At 43.2% G+C, this 9,682-nt stretch overlaps 1 pseudogene; it reads right to left on the bottom strand.

The window, feature by feature from the left end:
• Positions 1–3,831: 3,831 nt before the first annotated feature.
• Positions 3,832–9,428, bottom strand: LOC119947626 (annotated as a pseudogene).
• Positions 9,429–9,682: the final 254 nt, after the last annotated feature.

Raw genomic sequence — 9,682 nt, forward strand, 5'->3', positions numbered from 1 at the left:
ATCAATTTCTTCCCCTTCCTTTTATTCACTTTAATGTCTGTCTTCTCATTGAATGTTCTTTGAGGACAGGGAGAGTGTCTTCTGACTCTATCTTACTCTCCCAGTACTTAATACAGTGCTCTGCCCCAGAGTAAATGCTCAATAAATACTATTAATTGGATTGACTGGTGTCTCATTCAACTCTTCCACTCTATGATTTCCATTCCTTTCATCTAGACAGTGAACAACTGGATTTTCCTCTCTGTTTAAGGCACATGTGTTCTGCAAAGCTAGACCATAAGTTAATTGTGGACAGAGGGGGAGTCTGAGAACTCTGTTGTGTGGTTCTGAGAACTCTGTTGTGTGGTACGCCCCCAATCACTTAGTACAGTGTTCCTCATACAGCAGGCAATAAATGCTATTGACTCGTGCGTTTGCAAACCCATTGGAATCACCATTCTTTCCAGAAAGTTGCTGGAGAATTTCCCCACCTTCCGTACAGATTTGGCCTTACATGATAAAGGAGAATCAGCAGGATTACAATGAAACAGAAACAATAACCCACCTGGTTAAGGCATGTACACAGATCTCAGACTTCATAAAAGTCTGCTGTTTGATCTCTCTGTAGTCAGGAACACAGACTTAAGACTGGAAAAGCTGTGCATGTCTGATCTTGAAGATCGATTTTTCCCTTAACTTTCTAGGAGTATTGAAAGGGAGTCTTGTCTGTTGTGACTGCTGCTATATGTGCTGTGACCTTGAGCAAGCCCCTTAACTTCTCTGTGCCTCAAATACCTCATCTGTAAAATGGGAATTAAGACTAGGAGCCCCATGAAGGACAGGGACTGTGACCATGTCTAACCTGATAAGCAAATAAGGTTGTATACTGTCCAGTAAATGTTAATCACATACTTTCTTCTTCTTTTTATGGTATTTACTAAGAACTTACTATGTGCCAAGTACTGTACTAAGTACTGGGATAGATACAATATAATCAGGTCAGACATAGTCTGGCACATAGTGAACGCTTAACAAATACCATAAATAAGAAAGGGAAGGGATGGGTCGTTTTGAAATGCCCCTCCTTCTTCCTTCACTCTAAACTAATATCTGGCTGGGAAGAAGAATATTTTGAAGGCAAATGGGATAATATGGGAAACAGGGTGGCACTTCCGTAAACATGAGAATGGATGTCAGGAAGGGAAAACCTCCCGAAGTATTCTACTGAGATGGATGGTCTGATCCAGTCGTTGGTCATTGTTGTTGGTCTTATATTTCATGTTAGGGTTGGCAGGAGGATTGTGGGTACAATCCTAGCCTATCAGACCTCTGGGATTTCTTTGACCCTTGTACTATTGTTTTGACAGGAATTTCCCAGAGGTTCTTGCCTTTTTAATGAGAATCAGGTCCTGGGGCAGAAGCCCTGCGAGCAAGACTCAGTGGGAGCTGGGAAAGGGTACTAAGGTCTGCTCCCAAGGAGGGGAGAGGGGGCGATTGAGGTAAGAACCACTAGGGAGGATCAGAAGAGTTCTCTGATGGGAATTGGAAGACCTAGATTTTCGACTCCATTCTGCCGCCCCTCTGTGTCACTTTAATAACAATAATAATAATAATAATAATAATAACAATAATAGTATTTGCTAAGTGCTTACTATATGCCAGGCACTGTACTAAGCACTGGGGTGAATACAAGTAAATCAGGTTGGACTCAGTCCCTGTCCCACGTAGGGTCCACAGTCTTGATACACATTTTACAGATGAGGTAACTGAGACCCAGAGAATTGCAGAGACTTATCCAAGTTCACATAGCAGACAAGTGGTGAAGCCGAGATCAGAACCCACGTCTACATGTTTTGCTTTGTTTTGTTGTCTGTCTCTCGCTTCTAGATTGTGACCCCGCGTTGTTGGATAGGGACTGTCTCTACATGTTGCCGACTTGTACTCCCCAAGTGCTTAGTACAGTGCTCTGCACACAGTAAGAACTCAATAGATACGATTGAATGAATGAATGAATGACCTTCTGACTCTCAGGCCCATGCTCTATCCGCTACGTCATGCTGGCTTACTTTTGCTGTAGGTAAACCATTGAATAACATGAATCTGCAGAGAGGATAAGATGTCAGCTAGTACCTTCGACAAGTCTTCATCAGGATGCCTCAAAAAAATCTGACTCACCTCATTCGTGTACCACCCACTGATTTCCATACCAGTCGTTTGCTAAGCCTTCTGGGTGACAAGATTTGAGGTTCTCAGATTTACCATATCTCTGCCAAAGAATAATTCTCCATGATTTGCTCTGACAACAGGATACCAGTTTTTAAAGAGACATAAACTGGCAGGCCAGCTTAAGTTATACAAAGGCAGTCAGATGCTTTGCCTTGAGACAGAGATAACCACTATTTCACCCATCAGTTCTGAAGTTAGAGAAGCAGTGTGAATTAACAGAGAAAATATGGGCCTGGGAGTCAGAAGAACCCGTGTTCTGATCCCGGCTCTGCCATATGTCTGCTGTGGGACCTTGCACAAATCACTTCACTTCTCTGTGCCTCAGTCACCTCATCTGTAAAGTGGGGGTTAAGGCTGTGAGCCTCATGAGGGACATAGACTGTGTCTGACCTGATTAGATTGTATCTATTCCAGTACTTAGTACAGTACTTGGCACATAGTAAATGCTTAACAAATACCATAAAAAAGAAGAAAAAAATATGTGATTAACATTTACCGGACAGTATACAACCCCATTTGCTCTTCAGAGGAGTTAATGCCTGGAGATGTTCTGATCTCTGATATAATCTATATTTCCTGAGCGATGGAAGATTTTTATACTATTGTATTTGAGGCCAGTTCACCCACTATTGAGAAAGATATTATTAGTCAATCATCAGGAGGCGGCATGGCCTAGTGGGTAAAGCATGTGCCTAGGAGCCTGAGGCCTGGGTTCTAATCCCAGCTCTGGCACTTGCTTGCTGCATGGGGCTGTAAATCAGGAGACCTAGATTTTAATACCAACTCTGAATTGGACAGCTCACACCAACTTGTACTTCCCAAGCGCTTAGTACAGTGCTCTGCACAGAGTAAGTGCTCAATAAATATGATTGAATGAATGAATGAAATCATCTGTGAAATGAGTATGTCACTGTATCTCACCTGGCCGTTGTGAGGATAATCATTACCAATGGCATTTGTTGAGCACTTACTGTGTGCAAAACACTGTACTAAGCGCCTGGGACAGCACAATACAACAGAGTTGGGAGACACATTCCCTGCCCACGATGAGTTTACAATCCAGAGGGGGAGATGGATATTAATCAATCAATCATATTTATTAAACACTTACTGTGTGGTGAACACTGTACTAACCACTTGGGAGAGTACAATATGACAAAGTTGTTAGACACGTTCCCTGCTCACAAGCTTCTAGACTGGCCCTTTTCAAGCCAGTATTGTTTAACAATACAATCACACTAACATTTTGCATCAAATGTTTCATCATTTGAAGCAAATGATGCATCAAATGAAGAAATGAAGAAATGGAGAAGCAGCGTGTCTCAGTGTAAAGAGCCCGAGTTTGGGAGTCAGAGGTCGTGGGTTCTAATCCTGACTCCACCACATGTCTGCTGTGTGACCTTGGGCAAGTCACTTAACTTCTCTGAGCCTCAGTTCCCTCATCTGTAAAATGGGGATTAAGACTATGAGCCCCGCATAAGACAACCTGATCACCTTGTATCCCCCCAGCACTTAGAACAGTGCTTTGCACATAGTAAGCACTTAACAAATGCCATTATTATTATTATTATTATTATTATTGTTATTATTATTATTATTATTTCCAATTTGGAACTCAGCATCAGCTCATGGGAAAAAGTGTAATCCTTGAAAGATCCAGAAGAACTTTCTTATTACGTTCTTCATTCTTGGGGGACATGCCTGAAGTGAGAAATCCCAAGAGGTTAATTACTGAAACTTTCTCCACCAACTCCAACTTAAACAATGTCACAGTTCAAATTACTTTGCAGACACCCAGAGTAGATTTGAAAACCCACTGCCCCAGTGTTTAGTGGTAGTTTACTAGTAGCAGTAATAGTAGTAGTGATTGATTATTTATTGAATGTACACTCGGTGAAATGCACTGTACTAAGCACCTGGGAAATTCCATATTTTTGTCACCAACCACCTCCCAGCCTTATTCTTCACTCGGTCATCTGTACTTCCAGTGTTTAGTCTAGTGCTTTGCACATAATATTAATGAATGTGGTTGTTGGGCAGCAGATTGGCCTAGTAGAATACAGCATGGGCCTGGGAGTCAGAGAGACCTGGGTTCTCATCCCGGCTCTGTCACCTGTCTGCTATGTGACCTTGGGCAAGTCGCTTCACTGCTCTGTGCTGCAGTTACCTCATCTGTAAAATGGGGATTAAGACTGTGACCAACCTGATTATTTTGTATCTAGCCCAGCGCTTAGAATAGTGCCTGGCACATAGCAAATACCATAAACAAACAAATACCATAAAAAACCACTCACTGTGTGTCAAACACTGTACACGAGATCATCAGTTTGGGCCCAGTCCCGGTCCCTTATGGATCTCACAGTCTAAAAGGGAGAGAGAACAAGTATTGAATGCCCATTTTACACATGATGAAACTGAGGCACAGAGAAGTAAAGTGCCTTGCCCAAGATTACACTAAAGACAACTGGCAGAGTTGGGATTAGAACCCAGTTTCTCTGGCTCCCAGCCCCAGGGTCTTTCCATTAGACCATGCTGGCTTCAGGCAGAGGAAAGCAACAGAATATCATAATGGTTTTGTATTTGTTGAGCACTTACTCTGTGTCAAGCACTGTCCTAAACACAGGGGAATTTACAAGATAATCATGTCAGATACACTCTTTTTCCCACACAGGCTTCACAGTGTAAAAAGGAAGGAGAAGGGGCAAGTAGGAAGCAGAACAGAGAAGCAGCGTGGCTTAGTGGAAAGAGGCCGGGCTAGGGAGCCAGAGGTCATGGGTTCTTATCCCGCCTCTGCCACTTGTCAGCTGTGTGACTTTGGGCAAGTCACTTAACTTCTCTGTGCCTCAGTTACCTCATCTATAAAATGGGGATTAAGACTGTAAGCCCCACGTGGTTCAAGCTGATTACCTTGTATCTACCCTAGCTCTTAGTACAGTGTTTGGCACATAGTAAGCTTTAAAAAATACCACCCTTATTATTGACAGATACCAAATCCCCCTTTTACAGATGAGGTAATTGAGGCAGAGAGAAGTGACTTGCCCAAGGTCACACAGGAGGCATGTGGCAGAGCTGGGATTAGAAGCCAGGTCCTCTGACTCCCAGCCCTGTTCTCTTTCTACTTGTAATGCTGCTCCTCTGAGGGACAATCAATCCATCATATTTATAGAGCACTTCCTGTGTGCAGAGCAATGAACTGAGCACTTGGGAAAGTACAGTGTAACAATATAACAGACACAGTTCCTGCCCACAATGAGCTTACAGTCTAGAGTGGGAGATAGACATTAACATAAATAAATTGTGGATATGATAATAATAATATTAATATATTATTATTATGGCATTTCTTAAGCACTTACTATGTGACAGGCACTGTTCTAAGTGCTGAGTAAATATAAGGTAATCAGGTTGGACACAGTCCCTGTCCCACATGGGGCTTACAGTCGTCATCTCTGTTTTCCAGATGAGGGAAATGAGGCCCAGAGAAGTGAAGAGACTGACCCAAGGTCACACAGGAGACAATTGATGGAGCTGGGATTAGAACCCATGACCTTCTGACTCCCAGACCCGTGATCAGTCCACTATGCCATGCTGCTTCTCTGTGTACATAAAATATGTACATAGGAGGGGCTGGGAGGGGGGATGAATAAAGGAAGCAAATTAGGGCAACGTAGAGGGGAGTGAAATTAGAGGAAATGAGGATTTAGTCGGGAAAGGCGTCTTGAAGGAGATGTGCCTTCAGTAAGGCTTTGAAAGAAAGGAGAGTAATTGTCTAACGGTTGTGAAAAGGGAGGGAGTTCCAGGACAGACATGACATGGGCGAGACTGAACCAGACAAGTGGTAGAGGCAGAATTTGAACCCAGGTCCTTCTGACTCCCGGGCCCATGCTCTATCCCCTAGGCCACATGACTTATCAAGACTGATGAACTAAACAGACATTTGAACAATGCAGACTTTCTCTTTCCCTTCAACTGTACTTGGCCTTGCCTTTAAGGATATAGTGCTGGGTCCTTAAGATTTAGAAATCTTCAGATGTTTTTGAGCGCAACTCTCAGGGAATCCTTGACCTTCTCGTTCCAGAGGCTGTAGATGAAGGGATTCAGCATGGGGTCACAATGGTGTTGTGTACAGTGGTGACCTTCTTGAACTCCAGGATGTGTCCCTTCCTGGGCCGAACGTAGATGAAAATTGAGCTACCATCGTAGAGGGAGACCACGGTGAAGGCCTTCTGCCTCCCCTGGGCTAACGGGATACCAAGGATAGTGGCGAGAATGAGGGTGTAGGACATCACAGTCCACAGCAAAGAACCCAACAGCAAGATCACGGAGGTGCCAAAGTCCACGAGCTGGGCCAGGGTTATGTCCACACAGGCCAGCTTCAGCACATGAGCGCTGTCACAGAAGAAGTGGTCAATGACATTGGGACCACAGAAGGGCAGCCTGGTGCTCACGACGGTGGGCATAAGGATGACCAAGAAGATGTCAACTTAGCTACCGAGCAGTATTTCCAGGCAGACCTGCCCGCTCATGATGGTGAAGTATCTAAGCGTGCTACAGATGGCCACATAGCAGTCAAAGGACATGATGGCCAGGATGAAGAACTCTGTGGACCCGAGAAGGAAATAGAAGGACAGCCCACCAAAGAGATGGTTTTGGTTGGTGAGAAGATATTGGACAGCATCTTGGGGACAACTGTGAAAGTGATGGTAATTTCCAGAAAGGACAGATTAGCCCCGAGGAAGTACATGGGAGAATTCAGGTGACAGTCCGTCCACACCAAGATTGTGATTAGGGAATTGCCGATCAGAGACGTCCCATACATCAGCAGGAATGCAACATTGGAGAATGGAGATGGAGAATGACCTCCATCTCCTTCCTGGTCTGAAAGCCCAGCAGGATATATTTAATGACCATACATCTGTTTCTACCATCCATACCTCATAGCCACATTAGCTGCCAGAAACAGAAAGTAGATCTTGAGGTGAATGCTAGGGTTCAAAGAAAGATTAGAAGTAAGAGGAACTGCAAAAGTGTTTCCTAATACAGCTTCCTGACTTTTATTTTATTATTTTTTGTATTGTCAAGCTCTTGTAATGGTCTAGACATTGAACTAGGATCTGGGGTAGAATCAAAGCTAATCAGGTTGGACACAACCCCTGTCCCACATAGGGCCTACAGTCTTAATCCCCATCTTACCTTTGAGGGAACTGAAGCAGAGAGAAACTAAGTGACTCTGCCAAGGTCACAAAACAGACAAGTGGCAGAGAAGGGATTAGAGCCCAGGCCCTTCTGACTCTGAGGCACCTGCTCTATTCACTAGGCCACACTGCTTCTCTGACGTCCAATGAATCAATCGATCAATGGTATTTATTGAGCATTTACTCTGTGCAGAGCATTGTATTAAGTGCTTGGGAGAATATGATCCTAAGATCCTGCGCCCACAGACTTGTGCTTCCCAAGATCTATCATAATAACAATAATGGTACTTGTTAAGCACTTACCAAGCACTGTTCTAAGCGTTGGGGTAGAAACAGGTTAATCAAGCTGGACACAGTCCCTGTCCCACATTGGGCTCACAGCTTTAATTCCCACTTTACAGATGAGGGAATTTAGGCCTAGAGAAGTTAAGTGACTTGCTCAAGATCACACAGTAGACAAGTGGTGGAGGCGGGATGAGAACTCGTGACTGTCTGACTTCCAGACCCATGCTCTATCCACTATGCCACGCTGCTTCTCATGATCTCACTGATTTTTTATTCATCCTTCCTATAGAGAGTCCCTCTTCCCTCCAACCCCATACCAGTATATGGTTTGTAAGGAAGACAGAGGAGCTACTAGCTTCCTGCTCACAGCTATATGAAAGACTATCAGATGGAGGATACTGACCTGCTGATCTCTCTCTCTGCCAAGGCTAAGGTTTGAATTACAGCAAGAGGATTTAGGTTCAGTTTTAGAAATCATTTCCTGAGAGGGAAAAATATCAAACATTGGAAGGTTCATAAATGTGCCTTCCCTAGAGTCTTTTAAAAATGGGGTAGATTCTCATCTATTAGTAATAATAAGGCTCTTGTTAAGAGCCAAACGCTGTGCTAAAGCATTGGCTAGAAATAAGATAATATGTCTGGAATAAGGAAAGTTGAATAAGGAATAAGGAATCTTGCCTAGATTTGACAGAATAAATCTGCTGAATTCCAGAAGGAAGAGGATGAGAAGGAGAATGGAGAAGAAGGGGAGGAGAAGCAGGAGGAGAAAAGAAGAGAAACAGGAAGAAAGTGAAGATGAGGAAAAGGAAGAGAAAGTAATAACAAGAAAGGCATTTGTTAAGCGCTTATTATATACCAAACACTGTAAGAAGTGCTGGAGTAGATATAGTCTAATTAGCTCTCCCTTGGAGCTCACAGTCTAAGAAGGAGGGAGAACAGGTACTGAAACCCCATTTTGAGGTGAGGGAACTGAGACACATATAAGTGAAATGATTTGCCCAAGGTCACACAGAAGGGAAATGGCAAGGCTGGATTAGACCCCAGGTCCACTGACTCCCTGGTTCATGCTCTTTCCACAAGATCACAATGCTTCAGATGCATCAGAATTGGTCAGAAACATTCAGGAAAGTTGATGTGTAGAGCATATCCTAGTTAGTGCTTAATACTACAGTGGCACCTAGTTAGTGTTTAACAAATACCATGAAAAACAAAGCATTATGCATGGAGATGGGATTCTATAAGTGGTAAGGATGACTGGAGTGATTAGCGGTCTGCAGTCAAGTGGAATAAATCTGGGAAAGCCTCATAGAATGGGTCAGTTTTTGTTGGAGATGAAAAGGAGGAAAAGGGCACAATTTGGCAAATCCATCAATTGGTAAATGGCATTGATTAAGCGCTTACTGTGTTGTCCTATAAATAGACAACTTATCGTGGCAGGAGAGTTTGTATACGCTGATGAAGTTTAGAGCTATGCCATGTAGGGTTACCCAGATGGAAAGGTCTAAGTCGAAGCATCGAAGTCAATTCACCTGTTCTGGGCAGCAGAGGCATGGGAAAGAGTCAAAGACAGACGATCAAGTGATCAGAACCTTGAGAAAGACAATGGAAGAGCTCAACGTCTTACTGAGTGAAAGAAGGCAGTGATAAACCACTGCCATATCTTTACCAAGAAAACTCTATGGATACACATACCAAAATGACTTTATGGCAGCAGATGGAAAGTTTTGGAGATGGTGTGTCCATGGAGTCGCTATGGGTCAGAAACAACTCTATGGTATTTAAAGAAGAAGTACAGTGTGTAGAGCACTGTACTAAACACTTGGGAGAGTACAATATAACAGATTTGGTAGACATGTTCACTTCCCGCAGAGAGCGTAAAGTCTAGAGGGAGAGACAAATGTATATGATATATATATATATATATATATATATATATATGATATAAATGAATAAATTATGGATCGGGACATAAATACCAAAAGATTATAGATCAAAAG

The sequence above is a fragment of the Tachyglossus aculeatus genome, chromosome X5, assembly GCF_015852505.1.
Source record: "Tachyglossus aculeatus isolate mTacAcu1 chromosome X5, mTacAcu1.pri, whole genome shotgun sequence".
In the NCBI taxonomy this organism is placed as follows: domain Eukaryota; kingdom Metazoa; phylum Chordata; class Mammalia; order Monotremata; family Tachyglossidae; genus Tachyglossus; species Tachyglossus aculeatus.